Source organism: Rhinolophus ferrumequinum, chromosome 11 (assembly GCF_004115265.2).
Source record: "Rhinolophus ferrumequinum isolate MPI-CBG mRhiFer1 chromosome 11, mRhiFer1_v1.p, whole genome shotgun sequence".
Lineage (NCBI taxonomy): Eukaryota > Metazoa > Chordata > Mammalia > Chiroptera > Rhinolophidae > Rhinolophus > Rhinolophus ferrumequinum.
Window position 1 is genome coordinate 15878253 of NC_046294.1, and position 21463 is coordinate 15899715.

The following is a 21463-nucleotide window of genomic DNA, read 5'->3' on the forward strand; positions in this document are numbered from 1 at the left end:
TGGCTTCAGGGGCTGGTGGGGGGTGGGGTGCACATACCACTGGGAGAATTTTTTTTTTTTTTTTTTTGTCAGAGGAAAACAAAATCGCCTATCTTTCTTCCCTTGTAAAAACTGCAGGGCTGTAGGGGTGGAACTGGGAGCTCTGTAACTCTACCCATGGCATTAAAGTTCTACAAGCATTTGCTGAATGTATATATAAGTGAAGAGGAAATATTAAAGTAACGGATGTGGAAAAACCATAAAAAAAAAAAAAAAAAAAAGCAGGAGGCGGATAAATGGAAAATCTAGGATGGGAAGAGATGGGGACCTTTGGTATTTCTGGGCCTGGGTGGTAGATACTCACGTGCTCGATGTATTGTATAATTCGTCCCTATATTTATTTTATAAATATTCTTTTGCATCTCATCCGTGTTTAACAGAAGCATTCACAATGCAAAATGTCTCAAGCCCCCTAGGAAACATCTGGATTTTAGCACTCGCCTTGCCCATATTTAGAATAACACTTTGTCTCGTTACTGTGGTTAGCAATGATTAAAATCACCAGAGATATTTTACATGATACCTTTTATTTATACAGCACTCTACATTTTTATAGCATTCACCACTCTCATTATTGGGTTTAAACTTAGACGTAAGGCGTGTGGCTGTCGTAGGGCAGAAAGTGCTAGAAACCAAAAGATCTGCAATGCATTCATGACTTTGCCTCTTACCAGCTGTGAGACTCTGAACAAGCTATTGCCATTCGTGAAGCCTCGGTTTCCCAACTGGGAAAATGAGAGACTGTACTTGGGCTGCCTGTCTTGCTGGTGGTTGTTCACTAACCCTCACTGAATGGTCAAGTAGTCACAGAGCAATTCCTGTGGGCTGGGCACAGCCCTGAGTGTTAGGGACACGACAGTAGACACAGCAGAAGTAGTGGCTGCTTTCACAGAGTCTGCCGTCCAGGAACAGACAGACAGTGGACAAAGAACTTTATAATAGTACCTCATTAATTGATATACATGAGAAGTGATAGCACAGGGTCCCCAGACAGCTGATGGCAAGGGGTTCACTAGGTCTCAGGGGGCAGAGATGGGGCCACTAATGCCTGAACATATTCTCATACAGTCTGTGGTCTTGTTGGAAAGATAATGGGTTGACATGACTGTCTTATGTAAAGAATAAAAAGGCTTTAGAGGAAATGGGGTAGAAACAAGACCAAGAGCAGAAGGCTGACAAAGTAGGGCCAAGAGCCTGCCGTACGCAGCGGAACAAAATCCTATCCTACGTTGGTTGGCACTGGTTGATACTTCATGGTTGCTCTGGGCTCCAGAGTCTTTCCATAGGCTCCCCAGCCCTTCCCCACACCCAGAAGCTCAAGGGAGGGTGTCTGGCCCAGCAGGGGCCTCTGGGACCCAGTGTCCACTCCTCCGGCTGGTCAATGACCTTCGGTAGTTTGCGCTTTGCCCCTGAGTCAAAGGATAGGGTTCTAAATTGCACCTCAATCTTTCCCCCCAAAGCAAACAACACAGGCTATGTCCTGACTCCTCCCCTTCCATTCAAGCCCCCACCATAGTGCCAGGCTATCCCTCTGGGATTCAACGATGTTTCCCTCATGGAGGCATACTGAACAGCAAGGCGAGGTAGCTGTGTGAACAGCCAGAAGAAGTGTTCTAGAAAAACGGCCTGTGGGAAGTCAGCTCCCCGGGGGGAAAGAGCTTAGACCCTTGAGGGACTGAGAGAAGGTGGCTACACACAATGGCAGACAGCCAGGGGAGGGAGGGGCAGAGCCTCAAGGCCACATCGAGCATGTGGGATTTATCCTGTGAGTGCTGGAAGTGAAACAGGGGCCAGCCACCATCAAACGGGTGTTCCAGAAAGAGCACTCCAGCTGCGGTGGGAGCAGGTAGGATCTGTAGGAGCTCATAGGATCGGGCAAATCCTCAGAAATAGTTGTGATATATCCTGGATACATGTGTTGTGATTTCTTTTTCCAATCTCTGGCTTTCCTATTCATTTCCTTAACAGTGTCAGCAGAAGTTTTAAATTTTGATGGATGAAGTCCAATTCATCAAATTTCCCTTTTATATTTACTATGTGTAATGCCCTTAGAAATCTTTGCCTACCACAAGGTGGTGAAGATATTCTCCCATGTTTTCTTCCAGCAATTAGGGATTTCCTTTAACTCAGTAATAAAGACAATTCAATAAAAATGGGCCAAAGACTTGAATGGATATTTCACAAAAGAAGATATTCAAATGAAAATAAGCCCATGAAAAGATACTCAACTTCACTGGACAACTAAGAAAGTGCAAATTAAAATCACAATGACATAACATCACACAACTATAGAATGTCTAAAATTAAACAGCTGACCATACCCAGTGGTGACCAGGTTGTGGAAGAACGGGCACTCATACACAGCTGGTGGAAGTGTGAAACGGTACAACCAAATTAGAAAACAGCTTGGCAGTTTCTTATAAGTTAAACATGTATTTCCCCAAGAGAACAGAAAGCATGCGTCCACACAAAGACTTGTACTCAAATGTTCATAGTAGCCTGAATACATAGTAGCCAAAAATTGGAAACAACTAAATGTTCATCAAAGGGTGAATGGATAAATCACAGGGGGGGGAGGGGGGGGGGGTCGGACAAAATATGGAATACTATACAGCAATAAAAAGTACTGAGTTACTCATACAGGCAACAACATGGATGAATCTCAGATTCGTCTCCTATTAACCCAAGTGACGGAAGCCAAATGCAAGGATGCAATTGTAGCATTCTATTTATAAGAAATTCTAGAACAGGAAGAGCCAAGATGGCAGAGTAGATAAACACTATGACCCGCTTCCTTTCATGAACGAATTAAAATTACAACTAAATTACAGAACAATCAACCAGATAACCATCTGAGGTCTGGCTGGACAGAAGTTTTATACCTAAAGATATAAAGAAGAAGCCACGTCCAGACTGGTAGGAGGGGCGGAGACGCAGAATGGGTCCCAAACCTCCGTGTGGCAGTTGAGAATCAGGAGGGATACCTCGGCTGTGGAGGTTCCCCCAAAAAAGAAGTGAGGGACCCCAGCCCCACACCAGACTCCCCAGCCCCAGTCCTGATGGCAAGAAGAGGAGCCTCACAACATCTGGCTGTGAAACACAGTGGGGATTCCGACTGTCTAGGTGGGATGGAAGGCTGAGGGAAACCCAACGTCCTCCTAAAGGGCGCGCGTGCAGATGTTCTCGCTTCCAGGCACTCACCTTGGGTTCCAACAGGGAGATAGTGATTCAGGGGTGTTGGAGACATACGGGGGACCAACTGAGGTGTGTGGCTTCCAGAAAAGGGCTGGAGGACAGTCGGCAATTCCCCATGTGGGGTCCTTCCCCCCCAACCCCCACCCCAACCCCGGCAGCCAGTAGGCAGGCACCATATTTCCTGTGTTGAGCCCTCTCCCTACACTTACAGCTAAATCTGAATCCGATTGGCCTGGTGAGCTCAGTAGCTCCACCCTGCTGACTCACTGGGACCCCACCCCACCCAACTTCCCCAACACCTGGGTCACTTTCTCCAGAGCAGCCGAAACCACCCACATTGCATTGTTGTTTGGAAAACTATCGCAGTTTCAGGCCCCAGGCTGGTGGTGGCCTCGGTGTGCTCAGAGACTGTGGTGATGATTAAGTCCTTTAGCTTTTTCTTGTCTGGGAATGGTTTTCTTGTATGGAATATAATCAGTAATATTGCGACAGCATGGTATGACATCAAATGGTTGCTGGACTTATCATGGTAATCCCTTCTTTAGGTATATAAATGTTGAATAACTATGGTGGACCCCTGAAACCAATATAATATTGTATGTTAGCTATATTTTAATAAAAATATTTTTTAAAAATAAGATAAAATAAATAAAATTGATGATAGAACATCAAAAAAAAAAAAGTTCTAGAACAGGCAAAGCTAACCTATAGTGATAGAGAGCAGATCAGTGGTTGCCCTTGGGGAGGAAGAACTGGCTGGGAAGGGGCTCGTGGGAACTTTCTGGGCTGATGGAAACGTTCTCTATCTCACTGGGAGTGTGGATTACATGGGTGTATACAAGGTCAAAATGAATTGAACACTTTAAATTGTATCTCAATAAAATGTGTGGTTCTTTGGCGGCGATGGGGGAGAAAAACATGCTGGATGAATGTACATGAAAGTACTTACACTTTCTCGATAGTCCTACACTGTTACCAAACTTGCCCAGAGATGTGGGAGAAGAGACAGAGGCATGCACGTGCTTCTGGAAGGTTCCCTTCATTCATCAGCCAACAAAGATCTGTCGACCCTACTGCGTACTATTACAGCTTCTGGAGCAACAAACACAGATACATAGTGTCCCATCTATCAAGGAGCTAACAGTCATTGTGTGTGAGTGTGAGTGTGTGTGAGTGTGTGCGTGTGAGAGAGAGAGAGAGAAAGAAAGAAAGAGAGACTTCTCTAGAAGTTAGCCAGTGCATTTTTCCAATGACCAATTAAAGGTGTTATAATAACAAAAAAGCCACTCAGCCACCTCTTGGTCCCCCAGGCCTTTGGCAGCTCCAGCATCTGGATCTGTCTCAAGGAGAACCCGATGAGGACTGGGAGGGGTCTATCAATGGAATCTGGTGACTGTGGGACACCCTCCAGCAAGGCCCAGCGTGCAGACACCAGGGGGGTTTTCCAAGCCTTCAACAGGCTTCACTATCTCTACTCTACAGATGAGAGGACTGGCTGAGGGCTCTCTGGTGCAGCCACGAAAGACTAAGCCACCAGTTTCTGGCTACTCCTTTTGCCCTTTCCAGAAATCTCTAGAGCATCATATTCTTTTAATGTGTATGATAAGCTGGTCCTTTCTCAATCCCGTTCTCTTAAAGGGACAGAACAAAGAAACTGACCAACCATAGCTGAAAAGTTGGTATTTGACAGACAGGTTCAAAGACCCACCAGTACTTTGAAACTTTTCATTTACCAATGTCCTCACTTCTCATTTGCAACCAGCAGTGGCAAGCAGTTTATTTCACCCCATCCCACCCCTGTTTTAAGGAGGGTTTTGTTGACAAACACAGAAGTCCCCAAGTTGGTGTCCGCAGCTGCCATCTTGAGCCCAGGGCTCTTCCTGGGAGAGAGGTACCATGATCCCCATTTTACAGGTGGAGAAACCAGCTCAAGGATGACATGACATGTCCAAGGTCGCACAGCCAGCAAGTGGCAGAAACCAGATTCCAGAGTTTCTGGTTCCAAAACCAAGTAGAAGGTCCAATGTCATTTTCTCCTTAACAAACCTCAACCCATGAAGGAAATGATAAAGGAAGTTGACTACAACGAGAAGGTGAGCCCCATCAGGACACAGGCCAAGTTTTTTCCTGGGTCACTTCTATCCATATGGGCTAGAATGAATGGGTAGATGAATCAATGAATGGATAAATGGATGTGTGAAACAGGGGGTTCAGGGAATGCACCCAGCCTCAGAGGGTACTTGCTCTGAGTCCAGGATTACTCCCTGACTCAACCTTCCCACTCTCTCCAGAGCCTCTGATAGGCTCAGCATCTGGGTAGAGAGTCCCAGATAATGCAGAGTTCTGTAGGCTTTGAGCTGAGAAATAAGCAAGATCACCCAAAAGCCTGGTTGCAGTGAGTGTGTGTGTGCGGGGTGGAGGGGACAGCACGTGTGCACAGGCACGTACATAAACGGTGGGGAGGGGTAGGCAGGACGGATGTTTGCAGTGAGGGAATCTGCATAGGGAAGGATTTGGGGGTGGTAAGTGGGAGCAGGGGTGGATATGCAGAAGTACCTGCAGGGGTGCGGTGTTTGCATGGACGTGTGTGTGCAGGGGTGTGAGTAGGGTATGTGCAGGCATGTGCGTAGGTGTGCATAGGTGTGTGCAAGGAAAGGAGAGTGTGAAGGCACATGTGCAACAAGTGTGTGTGTGCCCATTTGGAGCAGTGGAAGGCAGTCTGTGTGTGTCTTAAGGAGACCACAGTGGCATGCTCCTCCATTTGTTCCCAGGGTGACAAATGTCAGCCAAGACCTGATCCAGAAGGTTCTGAGCCTAGGAAGGTTGCTGCTCCCCAGTAAGCCTCCCCAGGATCTCACCCAGCTGGTGTGACCCACTCCCTCCTGCCTATAGCAAGTCAAGGAGGGGCCTCACCGAACACAAAAAGGGCATAGTGCTTTTCTTAGCATCTGAGGGCAGACAGGCCCTACACAGTTCTGAAATGTCTACTCTCTCTCGGGCCCCATTTCAGAATCCTGAGGATAAAGGGCTGGTCTCACGTCACATGACCTGGACCGAACTAAGGACACAGCCGACAGACAATGTGGGAGTCAGGGAAGAGGACTGAGTAGGAGCACGCAAAGCTAGACGGAAAGAGAGCACAAGGGAAGCTTCTCTCTGCTGAGAAGGGCCCAGAGGTCAATCCGGGGGCAGGCTCCCAGGACAGACCCCTCTGCCTGCGGCCCCACAAAGCCCACAGTGCCAGACCCGCTCTTCTGTTGGCTCAGCAGGACCTGGAGCCTCAAAGCGACTGGTTCCTTCGACAGAGCACTGTTGTTCTTTGTCCACACAGCCCTGAGCCTGGGAGACCCGTGAGAGCAGACGTGTTGCTCACCTCAGAATCCATCCCCGGCGCCTCAGTCGGGGCTTGGAATACAGTAGGTGCTCAATAAATGCATGGTGCATTACAATGACACATCTACCCAGCCGCTCCTTCTGGAGCTGGCAAGGAGCTGACAGAAAGACTTCAAGGAATTACAAGACAGAAAAGAGGGATGTGGGAGGCAGGCGGCAGGAACCACAGTGTGATCTGTTAACAGTGGGAGAGGAGAGAGAATGAATTCATTTCCTCCCTGAAGTAATTTGCCTGTAAATATTCACACACCACGCAATTTCTCTCAGCCTTCCCATTAAAAAGAAACACATAAATAAACCAGCCTACCCAGGGGCTTTCTTTGCACACACAGGCTGCTGCTCCTGTCCTAAAATACCAGGGTGACTATTTATTTAGCTGCAACCCCCCACCACCCCCAAAGAGTCCCAGAGGGTGTCCAGAAGTGGGTCACCTGGAGAGCAAGGAGGTGGCTCAGCACAAATCAGCACTGGTCACTCAGGAGCGGAAGTAGATTTGCCTACAAGACCCAAGGAGTCGCGGAGCCAGCCGCCCATAGGCCAGAAGAGGTGGCTTCACTGGCCAGGGTTTAGCTTGGCAAAGTGTCCTCCCCAGCCCCACCCCGACTCCCCATTGGAGGGTTCAGAGGTCACACACAGATAGTCCTCTTGTGCTCCAAGTGGATCGCTTGATAAGGAGAAAACAAATGCCTTCTTAAAATGCTAGAAATGCATGATATATGGAGAAGGAGCACAGACGAGACGGTGCCCCAGACAGAGGGACTATTCGAGGCCAGTGTCCCCTGGGCAGAGGGCCCTGTCATGGTAGAAATCTTCTAGCCAGGGGCCTCATAAGTTACCCACAGGTCCCTCTCGGTATCCTTCCCTGAGCACCCCGAGACAGGTAAACATCAGCCAGACAGTGGCAGGAAGCAGGCTCGAGAGGAGAGGGGTCTCTTTCTCCCTCTCCAGACTGACCATACAAACTCCAGGGGCGCCAATAGGGAGCTTAGGTCCCGAGCCCAACCCCGCTAACATGCTCAGGATATGAACTATATCCAGGAAAGCTTGGTTACTATCTAGGACTCACCTAACCAAGTCCTAGGATGGTGATGGCAAATCCTTGCAAAACACTTGCCCCAGGATGACCTTTTTAGCTTTTCATCTTCGTGGTAGCCTGAAGAGGCACGTTACTATTAACACCCCCATCATAAAGATGGGAAAACCGAGGCTCAGAAATGTAGCTGCACGGGGATTGGCAGGTAGACTCAGGATTCAAACCCAGACATTTTAGTCCTGTGATCTGTATGCAAAATCACTAGTGGACGGAGGAAGGAAGACAGGAAAGTACAAAGAACCATGATGCAAGGTCCCAGGACTAAGGTATGTTTGATTTTTTTCAGGGGGAGAGGGTGTGCTTGTGTCATATTTCTTTTCAATATATGAAGGCCCTGGTGTGCAGCCCACCCACATCATTACTTCATTTAATCTCAACAACAGCATTGCAAAAAAAGGTTATCGTGCCCAATTCACAGATGAAGAAACCAAGGCTCAAGAAGCTTAATGGTCTTCTTCCAGCCAACAAGTGAAAGCCAGATTTGAATCTGGGTCAACATACCACCTCCACCTCTGCTGGCTTCAGGTCCAGCTCCTCCACCAGCCAAAGTGACTGGGGGCAAGTGCTTCATCGGTGGACCTCAGTATCCACACCTGTAAAATGGTCCCTTCTTGAGGCCCGGACCAGGGTGGCTGGGAAGATAGAATGAGATGGCAGTGAATAAGGACCATTGCAAAGCACACAGCCTACACCACAGGCTCTAAAGCCTGAGAACTGGCTGTACCTAGAGGACTGACATTTCCAACAGTGTGCCCCGACGCCCCACAGGATGCTCCGCCAACAGAGATTCAATTATGGTCATTATGGTGCACTCAGGAAAACCAGGGAGCAGGCTAACACATTTTAGAAAGATTTGCAGCAACAGAGGTTGAATCAAAACGAGTTTTCTACTTAACCCTCAGTTAAACAGAAAATCCATTTAACCACAAGGCAACGCTGTCTTTCCAGTCGCCAGTCAATCACTTTTTTTTTTTTTTTTTACTGTCTGCCATTTAGATTTATATTTTTATCACCCTGAAGCAGGCTTAGAATGATAAATAAGTTCATTGATGGAGAGAGAGAGAGAGAGAGATGGAGGTAAAAAGAAAGCCTCTGTGGGTTTGCAGCCCTGGACCAAGCCCTCAAACCTCCGCTTCCTGCAACATGACAAGGAACACACACTGCTCAGATCCATAGCTGCCAAAGATGCTGGTGGGCTCTGGAGGAGGCCGCTCCAGGGGCCCGAGAGGGAGTGCTGATTCACAGCCCCCTCCGTGCTCTCCTCCCCCCTGCAGGGAGCAAAGCACACATCAGCAGGCATGGGGAGCTCCGGAGGGAGGGAGGCTGGGACTGTGGGGGCTGGACGTGTGCTAATTCACAGAGCTTTGGAGACCAGAGTGGTCAGGGCGGGGTGGTCCAGGGAAGGGACAGCGTCAAGTCAGGGAGAGAGTTCCTCACAAAATGGGAAAGAAAACATGTCAGCCGGATAGCTTTCTCTGCCATTAAACAAAGCAGCACTGACTACACCCTTGCAAAAAGACACTCCAGGTATAGAGTTGCCAGATCAAATACGGGACTCTCAGTTAAGTTTGGGTTTTTAGACAAACCACAAATCATTTTTAGCGTATATCCCAAATAGTACATGGGACTAATACGGATGGAACGTACACTTAAAAATTATTCATTGTCTATATGAAGTTCAAATGTAACTGGGTGTCCTGCAGTTTCATTTTCTACCCAGCTAGCCTTTCTAGAAGGCATGCCTTTAAGAGTGGAAACCAGCCGCATGTCAACAGTGGGGGCTCCCTTACCCAGTGCCGCCCAGGACAGGGTCCCACACAGCTGGGATGCAGCCGGAGAGGGTGAGCAAAGAAAAGCAGGAAGCCAAACTGCATGGACTTTCTAGAGGCAACTCTGCTGAAGTGCGCCTGAGTGGGAACAAAAGCAGGAAACGAGTGGGCCTCTTGTCCTGAGAGGGGGACTGGCAGATTTCTTCTCCCTCCATTTTCCAAGCTTTCTATAATGTTGTTTTATTGTCTTAACGTTAACAACGTGGGCACGCACACACATGCATACAAAACGCTCAACTTTTCTTACCTTTGAGCGATTGTTCAGATTGTTCTGTCAGAGTTCGAGCTCATTGAAGGCGGGGGTTGGACATTTTTAATCTCTGTATCCCAGTGGATGGTCAGGGAATAAGGGAGGGAGGCAGAAAGGAAGAGAAGGAAGGAGAGCGGGAGGGAGGCAAAGAGGACTTGTGAGTACAAATGCTAAGAGTTGTAAAAAACCCAATTAGAAAGTGACTTCTGAGAGTCACAGGCGCTCCCAGGCTGGAGGAGATGCTGTGTTATCCGGTGGGGAGGTATCTGCCATCAGGGGCCTGCGTACTCATTGGACATCAGGCAGCATAAAGCCTAGACTCTGGCCTGAAGTCCCCTGCTCCCCAGTTCTCTGCATGTACTGACAGCCACTGCCCGGCATGGGGACATACTAGACTTGGAGGAGCTTCCTCCAAGACAGAAAGCAGATTCTGCACCCTCCCACTCTGCCCTATCCCTCTCCTGTGGGACACACCTGCCTCTTGGTTCAAGTTCACTTGAAACAGATGCTGTGTTCCTAAGAAGCCCTGTTTTTGAAGTCTGGGAGAAAACTCCCAGCTCCAAAGGGACGTTTCCTACCGAAAAGGCTGTCTAGGGAGTCTCGGCAGAAATAAGAACCAAAAGCCCTGGATCCTTATCTCCTGGTATTTATGAGATTTTTCATTAGAACGGCTGCCTCCAAGGACGGCACTGGGAAAGGGGAAGGGAAGGAGAGAGAGAGGGAGGGAGAGCGGGGAGGGAGAGCCCCTGAGCAGGGCTGCATGGGTCCCCGGGACAGGCACAGCCTCACATCCACCAGGCACTCTTCACCCTGAGGAGGATGCTTTCAGCCTGATTCTTCAAAATGTCAGACACTGAACACAGATGGTGCTCTGAACTGGAGATTTCAGGAACTGGAGCCAAATACCTACCAAGTCAGGGTCCCCCAGGATGTCAGGCTCTGTCCCGCCTCCCGCCTCAGCATAGACTGGCCGCCTAGAAATCCTTTCTGCATTTAGCCCACCTGGAAAGCTACTAGCCACACTGCGGGACCAGCCACGGCGTCTTCTCCTCAGGGTCTTCTGGGCACCTTCCCCTCCTCCCCTCACTGTCCCCCCCAACACTCCTCTTGGAAACACCTCCCTAGTGCGGTGCCAAGGGCGGGGCCTGGGAGCAGTCAGTGCAGGATGTAAGCAATAGGGGATGAATTGTCGGCAGAGAATTGAAAAACAAACATAAAACCGACCAAAAGCTGACCATTTTAAACAATGTCAGTGATAAAACACTCTGCCTCTAAAAACAATCTTTTGTTGCTCTAAGTTCTAAATAATCACTATAGTCATGGGTGAGTTATATGTATGTAAGCTTCACGTGAGCACGTTTTGATTACTTAACCTTTAATAAACATTGTGTTTACATGGCGGTTGGTTCAGAAAACACCCAGACAGAACCCAACACGAGCCGATTCTGTTATACACGTTCATCTTAAGACTAAGGATTCAGGACTCCTGGAGTTCTCTTCTGCAGAGTTCACGCCTCCGCCCCAGTGCCACTAGATTTTCCTGCACTAGAATCGAGATTTGAACTAAGCCATGATAGCACAGTGATTGCAAGGACAAGGTAGAAACTGGATTAGTGCCAACGCGGCCACCTCTCTGCCAGTCATTCTCTGAACCTTGGGGATTCGCTCTTCTGGAACTTTCTTCATGCATTTTTTTTTTTCCAAAATACCCATTAATATAATTTAAAAATGTGAACCCATTACCTTACCCCCCACCCCTTTTTTTGTGTACTGTGATGTTTGCTTGTCGACTAGAACGGTTATATAACGAAGTTCACTACAAGGAAACTTTTACTGTCTGTGTTTCTTTTCTGGCCATTATTAGAATTGATTTTATTTCATTGTTATTACTGAAAATCATGTTATGTACAGAGGAGGCGGGTATTAAGAAATCATCTTCTCCAGGTGTCAGATGCCTAGGTATTCCCTGCTGCACCTGCTCTATTTTATGTCAGGTACCGACAGCTGAACAGTGCTCTTTCAGGTGAGCACTAAACCCAGGGCTTGCTCTTGCCGCTGGCTGCTTTCTCATTCCATGCCACTCCACAGCTCCCAGGGCACTGCGAAAATAAGATCTGTGTGCCCTGGTGTCCAGGATGGGCCACCGTCTGGGTAGCTCCACGTTGCTTCCCGTGGGCACCCTCCTGGGGTCTCCAAAACCCTGCAGTTCCCCATGATCTTCTCCATCTACACCCCCTCCCTTGGTGGTCTCAGATTTGAAATATTCAGGTCTAAGGTTTGAAATATTCTCTGCAAGCTGCTGGCTCCCAAATTTGTCTTTCCAGTCCCAACCTACCCCTGAACTCCAGGTTTGTATCGCCATCCACGTTCTTGCAACCTGCATTGGGATGGTTAATAAATGTGTCAACTTGAAATGTCCCAAAACAGAACTCCGTACGTTCCCTTCACCCTCCACCAAAGTCTAGCCCACCCAGGCTCTTCCTCAGGAACAAACTCATCATCGTACGACTCCTCTCTTTCTCTCCCACCCCATCCAATCCATTAGCGCGTCTGTCAGCAACACTTTCAAAATAAATCCTGACCGTTTGGCCCCTCAGCACCTCCACCACCATTTTGTCTTTCCAAATCACCTCATCTCTCGCCTGGATTCCAACATCAGTCTCCACGCTGGCCCCCAGGTCTGTTCTCCACCTAGCAGCCAGAGTGATCTTGGTAAAATGTAAATTTGATCCTGTCTCTTCTTTGCTCTCTGGCTTCCCATCACACTTAGAATCAAAACCCAAAGTCCTCAACCCGGCTGGCAGCTCCCCTCCGGCCTCCTCTCCTTCCACACCACCCTTGCTCTAGCACCCTGGCACCCCTGATACTTCACCATGCCAGCTGCCTGCCCGCCTAATGGCCCTGACTCTTGCTATTCCCTCCGCCAGGAAGGCTCTTCCCACAGAGAAAGTCAAGGCTCACTCCTCAGTGCTTTCAGGTCTCTGCTCAAGTGACATCTGATCGGGAAGGCCTTCCTAATGCCCTTATCCAAAATAGCACCCCCTGGCCACTCCCCGTCCCTTCCTGCACCTAATACTGTTTGGCATTCAGTTTGTTAGGTCTCCAAGGGCAGGGACTTTTCTGTTTTGTTCATTATGATATTCCCAGTATGCAGAGCAGTACTGGTATACAGTAGGGGCTCAACAAATACTTACTGAATCAATGAATGTGGATTCACATTTGACATTTGCCCTCAAACCAACTCTGGGCCAGGCATTGTCATCACCATCCATTCTGCAGATGTGAAAACTGAGACTCTGAGAATGGAAAGGACTTACCCCTCAAGAACCCTTAGATAGTGATAGATTCATGACTAAAACGTAGGCTTTAGAGAATAAGAAATCAATAGAGAAAATTAAAAATCTAAAAGGTGGTTCTTTGGAAAGATGGATAAAATCAAAAGGTCTCTAGCCAGGCTAACAAGAGAGAGAGAGAACACAAATTACTAATATCAGAAATGGATCAAATGTATGGTGATGGAAGGGGAGCTGACTCTGGGTGGTGAACACACAGTGTGATTTATGGATGATGTGATACAGAATTGCACACCTGAAATCTATGTAATTCTACTAACAATTGTCACCCCAATAAATTAAAAATAAATTAAAAAAAAAATGAAAGAGGAGAGATCACTATAGTTTCCATGAACACTAAAAAGATAATAAAAGAAAACTGTGAATAATTCTATGCCCATAAATTATGAACCTAAATGAAATAGATCAATTCCTTGAAAGACACAATCTGCCAAAACTCACATAAGAAGAAACAGACAGTCTGAATAGGCCTGTATCTAGTAAATAAGTTGAATCAATAACTAATAACCTTTCAAAACAGAAAGCATCAGGCCCATACGGGTTCACTGGTGAATTCTACCAAACAAGTAAGAAATTATACCAATTCTCTACAATCTCTTCCAGAAGATATAAGCAGAGAAAATAATTAATAACTCATCCTATGAGGCCAGCATTACCCTAACACCAAAACCAGGCAAAAAAAAAACTACAGGCCAATATCTTTCATTAACATAGATGCAAAATCCTCAACAAAATAGTGGCAAATTAAATCCAACAATATATAAAAAGAATTATAGACCATGACCAAGTGGAATTTATCCCATGTATGTATGCAAGGCTGGTTTAACATTCAAAGACCAGTTAATGTAACCCCTCACATCAACAAACTAAAGAAGAAAAATCACATGATCATATGAATAGATGCAGAAAAAGCATTTGACAAAATCCAACATCTATTCATGATTAAAAAAAAAAAAACTTGGCAAACTAGGACTAGAGGGGAATTTCTTCCACTTGAAAAAGAACATCGGCAAAAACTGTACAGCTAACATCATACCTACAGTGAGAAAGTAGAAGCTCTCCCATTAAGATCAGGAACAAGGCAAGGATGTCCCCTCTCACTACTGCTTTTCAACATTGTACTAGGAGCCCTAGCTAATACAATATGATAAAGTTTTTTTTCATTATTACAGATTGGGAAGGAAGCTTTTTGTTGTTGTTGTTGTTGGTTTTTTTTTACAGGGTTTTATTTTTACAAATTAAGGAAGGAAGGAATAAAACTGTCATTGTTCACAGATGACCTGATTATCTATGTAGAAAATCTGAAAGAACTGACTAAAAGCTCTTGGAACTAGTAAGCATTTATAGTCAAGCAAGATTACAGGATACAAGGTTAATATATAAAGATCAATCGCTTCTCTATATATCAGCAATGAACAAGTGAAATCTGAATTTAAAGCACAATGCCATTTCCATTCGCACCAAAAGAAATGACATAGTTAGGTATAAATTTAACAAAATATGCACAAGATCTATATAAGGAAAGGTACAAAACTGTGATGAAAGACATCAAAGAAGAACTAAATAATTGGAGAGATATCCCATGTTCATGGATAGGAAGATTCAATATCACCAAGATGTCAGTTCCTCCCAATCTGATCTATAGAGTCAATGCAATCTCAATCAAAATCCCAGCAAGTTGCTTTGTGGATATCAACATACTGATTGTAAAGCTTGTGTGGAGAGGCAAAAGACAGAATAGACAACACAATAGTGAAGAACAAAGTTGGAGCACTGTCACTACCTGACTTCAAGACTTACTCTAAAGCTATAGTAATCAAGACAGTGTGGTACTGGTGAAAGTATAGGTAAATAGACGAATGGAACAGAAGAGAGATCCCAGAAACAGGCCCAGATAAATACAGTCAACTGATCTTTGACAAAGGAGCAGAGGTAATACAACGGAGAAGAGGTAGTCTTTTCAACAGATGGTGCTGGAACAACTAGACATCCACATGCAAAAAAGTGAATTTAGACACAGATCTTACAACCCTCACAAGAATTAACTCAAAATGGATCACAGACCTAAATGTAAAATGCAGAACTCTAAAACTCCTAAAGATAACACAGAAGAAAAATCTATATGACTTTGGGTATGGCAATGACTTTTTAGATACAACATCAAAGGTATAATTTATCAAAGACATAATTGATAGGCTGGACTTCATTAAAATTTAAAAATTCTGTTCTGTGAAAGACACTGTCCGTAGAATGAGGAGTCACAGGCTAGGAGAAAATACTTGCAAAAGGTATATAGGTAAAGGACTGTTATCCAAAATAGACAAAGAACTCATAAAATTCAACAATAAGTAAATGAACAACCCGATTGAAAAATGGCAAAAGACCTGAACAGACAACTCACCAAGATAACACAGAGGGGGGAAAAAAGCATATAAATATATGCTTAACATCATATGTCATTAGGAAATTGCAAATTAAAACAATAATGAGACACCACCACGTAGCTATTGGAATGGCCAAAATCCAAAACACTGACAACACTAAATGCTGGAGAGGATGTGGAGTAGCAGAACTCTCCTACACTGCTGGTGGGAATGCAAAATGGTACGGCCACGCCGGAGAACAGATTGGCAGTTCCTCACAAAACTAAACATACTTTTACCATATGATCCAGCAATCATACTTGTTGGTATTTACTCAAACGTGATGAAAATTTATGTCCCTATAAAACCCTACACACAGATGTTTGGAGAAGCTTTATTCATACTTGCCCCAACTTGGAAGCAGCCCTGATGTGCTTCGGGAGGTGAATGGATAAACTGTGGTACATCCAGACAATGGAATGTTACTCCGCTTTAAAAAGAAATGAGCTTAGCAGCTTTATTCATAATAGTTAAAATGTGGAACAACCCAAGTTCCCGTGGACAGATGAATGGATTAAACCAAATGTAGTTTACACATATAAAGGTATATTATTCAGCCTGAAAAAGGAAAGGAATTCTGACAGATGCTACAACATGAATGAACCTGGAGGACATTATGCTACGTGAAATAAGCCAGTCACACACACACACAAAACAAATTCTCTCTGACTCCACTTACATAAGGTAGTTAGAGTAACAAGTCATAGAGACAGAAAGTATAATGGTGGTTGTCAGAGGCTGGGAAAAGAGGAGAATTGGGAGTTATTGTTTAAAGGGGATAGAGTTTTAGTTTTGTAAGATAAAAGAGTTCTACAGATGGATGGCAGTGGTAGCTGCAAAACAATGTGAATGCACTTAATACCACTGAATTGTACACTTAAAAATAGTTAAGACAGTAAATTTTATGTTATGCATATTTTATCACAAAAAATGGGGCAAAAAAAGGAGCTATTAAGTCATGGAAAGACATGGAGGAAACTTACATGCATATGATCAAGTGCAAGAAACCAATCTGAAAGGCTACAGACTGTATGACTCTAACTATGCGATGTTCTGGAAAAGGCAAAACTATGTAGACAGTAAAAAGATCAGAGGTTGCCAGCGCTTAGGAGGGAGGGAAGGATGAATTGGCAGAGCACAGAGGATTTTTAGGGCAGTGAAACTATTCTGGACGATACTATAATGATGGATACGTGTAATTATTATACAGGTGTCAAAACCCATAGAAGTATATCACCAACAGTGAACCACGATCTAAACTATGGGCTTTTGGGTGACAATGATGTATCAGTGTAGGTTCACTGATTGCAATATATGTATCACGGTGGTGCAGGATGGTGACCAAGGGGGTAGATGTAGGAGGGCAGGGAGAAAATGAGAACTCACTTCACTTTCTGCTTAGTTTTGTTGTTGTGAACCTGAAACTGCTCTAGAAAATAAGGTGATTTAATAAAAAAAAAAAAAAAAAAAAGGTTTCAGAGTCAAGAGCCCAATTTCCTTCCTTGGCCTTCCACAGTGCCTTTCTTTCATAACACGGCCCTGCCCAGGCCCCAGAAAAGGAGACACCTTGGTGACCCCAAATCACAGGCTATGGCATCAGTCATTTCTTGTCACATCAGCAGCTCTGGCAGGTAATAAACTACCACAGCTAACAAAGCAGTGCTGCCAGCTGGTTTGGACTTTTTCCTTTATTTCTGGGCCATTATTAAAATATTTACACTTTTAATCAATAAGAGAAGCAGCTGGGTGGGGAAGAACAACCACCATTCCAGGTCAGAAGACTCTCAGGCTAGGCCTATCTCGATTATTCCGTAGCTGTGTGGCTTTGGGCAAGTCACTTTCCCTCTCTGATGCTGATGTGGCATCTGAAAATGGGGTGCCTATTCCACCCCTCTTTGCCACACCTGGCTGTTTGAAAGTTCTTTAGCTGTGAGTCACAATGTGGATATATGTCATTAAAAAACAATAATAAAGCCTCTTGAGAGGACTTTCTGCTAATTTTTGCTACATAAACAGAAAAGCCATGGTTTGCTCATTCTTTTGATGAGGAAAATGAAGACTTCGTGTTATCTCTCCATGATGTCAAGGAGTGGTCACCCCACAGAGCAAGGGTTTGTCAGGCTTTGCTCTCACCACCAACCGTGCCAGGAAGATGGGGCATCTCCGAGGGAAACACTCTCCAGCTTAGCCTCCCATCAGGGCCCATGGGTATGTGGCCCTGGGATGAACCTTCTTGGGTAAATTTAAAACAACTTGAAAAAGAAGGGAAAAGTTTGGGATGGAAAATATCCACCAAGGGAGAGAACGATCAGGGAGCTGTCAGGAGTCACATGTGGATACAGGACTGGCCCGCGGCCAGAAAGGCCCAGCAGAAGTTGGGCTGAGTGAGCCGGAAACTGGGACGGCGATAACCTGTCACCCTGGCCCTTCACGTACGTATCTCAGACAGAGTGAGGGGGAAGCCAGGAAGGGAGATGAGCCCTTGGGCTGCAGCCCCTTTCTGTGCTTAAACTCAGGGCTTGCACCCCACCTGTCAGAAGTGGAGAAAAATGAAGGGTGGTGTTCGGATGATAATGGCAATGATATCCTTTACCTCCTGGAACGTTGACTCCTGCCTTCTTGGGAAATGGGTGACACACCTGACATCCATCGTCTCATTTAATCTTCACCATGACGTCTGCAATTGCTGTGACTCTCATCTAACAGGAGACTAACCTGAGTTAATTTGCCCAAGCTAATAACTAATTCAAAAATAGTGCTGAAATTCATCTAATGCCATAGCTATGCTCTCCCTCCTGCATTAAACTGCTTTATGATTTATAAATACCCGACGGAAAAGGTGATCTATGCAGCAAGAGCGAAGGAATCCCTTTTCTACCTGGTCAATGAAAAAATGGGATGGGGGAATCACTGAACTCTAACACCATCTTGCTGCATGAATAGAAGTAAAAGGTCCAGATCAAGGGAGGTGTTGGTCCCACCCATCTGGGCTGCGGTCAGAACACAGCTGGAGCTCTGGCCCCAACTGTGAGGGCTGAACTACGAAAGTGCCAAGTTCAGGCCAGACTCTGCCCAGAGGAGGGTGAGCAAGAAGTCAAGGGAACACCGAGTTGCATCCTCCAGGGGAGGCAGAGGTAACTATGAGCTTTCAGCCAGCAGATGAGAAGATGAGGGGTGAGGATGCAAGAGCGAGGCCTGGACAAAAAGGAGTGACACAGCCCCACAAAGCAGACTTGGGGCAAGTAGACGGAGGGTACAAGAAAACAGATGTCAACTCAGCATGGAGACACTCTGACCATCAGAGTCAGCCCAAGGAAGGCCAAGGTAGCATAGATTGCAATGGAGGCCACGAGCCTCATTGCAGGCGGGTGGGCAGATACTGACAGCCAACTGGCAGGAACTTTGGGGCAGAGACTCTGCCAAGCATTCAGTTGCATTTAAGTCCTTCAGCCTTTGTACAGCTGACCCATTTGATCCTCACCCAACCACTTGCGTGAGTAGCAGAGAAGACTGATCCACCTTACAGAGACAATGAGGGTGCTCAGAGAGGTCAAGCAACTTGCCCAAGGTCACAGTGGAGCAGAGCTGGGATGGGGACCCAGGTCTTCCTCCAAATCATATTAGGGGTGGGCAGGAGGTTAATCAAGCTCACCTGGACCACCGGCTTCCATTCTCACCTTTGACATCTCCAAGGCCTTCCTGGAATCAGGATCAGGACGTTTCCCCCTCTCACTCATCTCCCTTAACTCCTTCATGGCCTTTTCACCACTATCACTGTGGCTTTGCTTCAGGGCTGCATTTTTCGCCCTGCACTGCCCTAGATCATTCCAGCAGTCTCCCAGCTGGCCTCCCTAACAGTGCCTCATCTTCCTCTAAAAACCAGTAGTGCTTACTCTTGGTTGCATATTGGAATTACTTCAGGGAGCTTTAAAATATAATAATGCTCCTCCAAAAGTTACACATAAAGCTATAGTAATGAAACCGGCATGGTACTGACATAAGGATAGACATATAAACTAATGGAGTGGAACTGAGAGTCCAGAAACAAACCGTTACCTCTATGGCCAACTGATTTTGAACAAGGGCGCCAAGATTATTTAATGGGGAAAGAATAGTGTTTTCAACCAGTGGTGCTGGGACAACTGGATAACCACATGCCAAAGAATGAAGTTGGACCCCTGCCTCACACCATATACAAAAATTAACTCAAAATGGATCAGTGACCTAAATACAGTGTTTCCCCAAAAATAAGACCTAGCCAGACAATCAGCTCTAAGGCGTCTTTTGGAGCAGAAATTAATATAAGGCCCGGCCTTATATTATAGTAAAATAAGTCCGGGTCTTATATTAATTTTTGCTCCAAAAGACGCATTAGAGTTGATTGTCCGGCTAGGTCATATTTTCAGGGAAAAACAATATAAGAGCTAAAACCATAAAACTCTTAGAAGAAAACAGAGGGGTAAATCTTCAAGACCCTAGATTTGACAATGGATTCTTAGATGTGACACCAAAAGCACGAGCAACAAAAGAAAAAACAGATCAAATGGGGCCTGGGTTATAGGTTCTCCTGGGGCAGCCAGGCCTCCATCAGTCTGTCCCTGACACCTGCTTCCCGCTGTCCGATCTCGGCAGGAGGAAGAGCCTGACGCTTCCTAGAAATTGCCTTCACTCGCTAGCTCAGCTGCTGCAGAGGCCTGGCTGAGAGACAAACATCAGAGGACTTCCCTTTCTACCTGAGTTCCAAACTCCGTGCAAGGATGGGTGGAGAACATGAGAAGAGTGCCACCATGGACACCGTGGGCTGCCACTGTGGGCATGCAGGGTGTTCTGTGGATACATGGGCAGTGAGTGCCATGGGGTGATGCTGAGTCCTGTGGGGTGCCTCGTGGACACCCTGGGTGCCTCTGTGGGCACTGTGGAAAACGCGGCGGATGATAGGAAGCCACCATGGTGCTGTGGGGTGCGGCTGTGGGTGCAAATGAGGTGCTTCTGTAAGTGTGCCATGTAGACACCATGGGTGCTGTAAGTTCTACGGTAAACACACTTGTCTTTGGAGCAGAAGCCCTGTGTTTCGGTCCTAAACTTGCTGCTTTTTAGAGGTGAAGCCTGGATTAATTTACAACTTTCTTTTCTGAACCCCAGTTGTCCTCACCTATCAAGAGATGATAGATACTTGCTTTTTGGGAAGCGAGGAGGATCAGCAATGATCTTCAGAAAAGGTCCAGTAAAGATCATCAGGGTGAAGTGAAAACCAGGGGAGAAAGGCTCAGGAAGAACTGTTCACACCCGAGGTGGCCCCACACCCCAGGGGTGTCAGAACAGAGAGCTGACATAACCCAGGCCCTGCACTCAGCCCTTTTTTAGACCAGGCACAGAAAGAGGTATGTGTCTCCAGGGTAACCCCACCGTTTGGTCATAAACACCCAGTGCTCACATCCCAAGATCCAGAGCCTCTTCAAAAAGGTCACCTTGGAAGGCCACATTATTTCAGGGGGCTGCCATCGTTCAAAGCAAACAGGTGCATCGCGCAGGCAGTTTTCTCACACTCACAACCACCCAGTGAGATGCATGCTGTCTGCCCATTTTATAGATGAGAAAACGGAGGCTCTGGGGGAATTGAATCCCTCCCCTGAAGTCAAACAGCACAGCTAGGATTCGGTCTCCATCAGTCTGGCTGCCAAACCCCAGCAAACGTTTCCCACAACAGAACATGCCTGTCTGCCTGTAGCCTTGTGGTCAGCTTTGCACTTATCCTGTGACTCTGTAACATTTATCTGTTTCCTGGCTAACAAGAGGGGCAAGGCTAGATCGCTCTGCTCCCTCGGCACCCCTCCTGACGGTAACCCAGGAATAACAGCACACTTGCTGCTTTTTACTCAAAGAGATTC

General features: G+C 46.2%; 1 protein-coding gene across 3 annotated transcripts in view; it reads right to left on the minus strand.

Annotated features, from left to right (window-relative positions):
* The window catches only part of TSPAN18 (tetraspanin 18), a 177850-nt gene that overhangs the window by 124042 nt on the left and 32345 nt on the right, over nt 1-21463 (minus strand). The window contains exons 1-2 of one of the 3 annotated variants that reach the window (XM_033119993.1): nt 9797-9853; nt 8222-8352 (exon numbers count right to left, since the gene is read on the minus strand). The exons of the other annotated variants lie outside the window; for them this stretch is intronic. The gene's annotated coding sequence lies outside the window, so the exon portion shown is untranslated. Of the gene's footprint in view, nt 1-8221; nt 8353-9796; nt 9854-21463 lie in introns of those variants that run through there. 3 annotated transcript variants of the gene reach the window in all.